Below are 1,605 nucleotides of genomic sequence, written 5' to 3' on the forward strand. Positions count from 1 at the left end.
TTCTTAGTTTAAATTTTGGTTAAGTGTTTTTAGTTAATTAATTTGGTTATTGATGTTGATTGTTTGGATAAGATTAATTTGCTATAATTTTAGTACTTGGTAAACTTTTAAATCAATTTTCTATGGGATCGATACTCTGCTTGCTAATATACTATCTATTCGATACGTATACTTACGTATTGAAATTTTAACTGATAGTTATAGCTCAATAAGAAGTTTAAAGGTTAAATTTCTTGAAATACTAAAAGAGGGATATTATTTTGATAAAATATTGAGAATAATCATATAAGATTGTAAAACCTTTATGATTATATAATTTGCATTAATGATTAACAATGTTATATGTTGGTTTACATCCGATATAAACCTATCATGGTGAATAGTTTATCACTTAGAAGCATACTTGATGCAAACAAGCTGACAAGCCCAAATTTCATTGATTGCTTTTACAATATCAAAATTATCTTGAAACAAAAGAAATGAAGCTTATGTCCTAGATTGTCTTTTCTGAGGAACTTAGCGATGATGCTACAAATAAGGAAAATGAGGCCTATAGAGTTTATATGAGTGATTTCGACTAAGCCATATGTGTGATGTTGGCTATTATGGGGCTTCAAATCTTCAAAAGCAACACGAAGCTATGAATGCTCTAGATATTATCCTAAACCTTGGAGAAATGTTGGATAAGGAAAGTTGCACAGAAAGATTTGATATTTCAAGGGAATTGTTCCGATGTAAACTGTCTGAGGGAAGACCAATAAGGCCTCATATGCTTAAAATGATAAGATATATCACTCGACTTGAGTAGTTGGGTGGGGTTATGGATCATGATTTGAGCATAGAGCTTGTACTTTTTTCATTACCATAGACCTTGGGTTATGGATCAAGTATATGGGATACTTGAGGATAACATGTGGGTGCTTGTTAAAGAACAAGTTCACTGAACATGACTTATTATAAGAATTCCATTTGGTATTTCACTCAAGTGTCTATGGAATATGTTCTTATGTGATAGTCATGCAACTAGTCCTCAAACTTGAGAGATTAGGTCATCTTGTGTGGGGAATGACATATTTTAATTTCATCCCTACGAGTTTGGAAGTGACCAGATGCCTAAACAAGGCGTTTTTATGTATGCCATGATAGATATGAAGGTGAATTAGTGTTCAAGAGAGGATTCATTACCCCAAGTGATATGAGGGGATGTAACTCACTTTTTCTCAATTCTTGATTAACTTGTATAAAGTTTTGGCCTAAGCATGATGACTTTGAGGAAAGTTAGTTTCCTAAATTCATAAGGTTAGTTATGAATTATGAAAACTAATATAGAATGTCATAAGTAAACACTGAGACATGCTTAATGACATATCCGAAATATTTGATGAAAAGACTATATTGCACTAAGAGGCTTATTATTGAAAGGCTTTGTTAAATTCTTTAGTTGACTCTCTAACATTTGGGTGGTCATGTTGTATTGCTAGATGTTGCTCATGATCTATAACTATAAATTAATTATCAAATTGATATTTGATTAGGATTTATATTTATTGTTAACATGTTAGAAGCGTAATGTGTCACACACATTAAGTGACATGATTGGGATTA

Source organism: Theobroma umbraticum, unplaced genomic scaffold (assembly GCF_002168275.2).
Source record: "Theobroma umbraticum cultivar Fairchild unplaced genomic scaffold, ASM216827v3 scaffold_34.0, whole genome shotgun sequence".
NCBI lineage: Eukaryota > Viridiplantae > Streptophyta > Magnoliopsida > Malvales > Malvaceae > Theobroma > Theobroma umbraticum.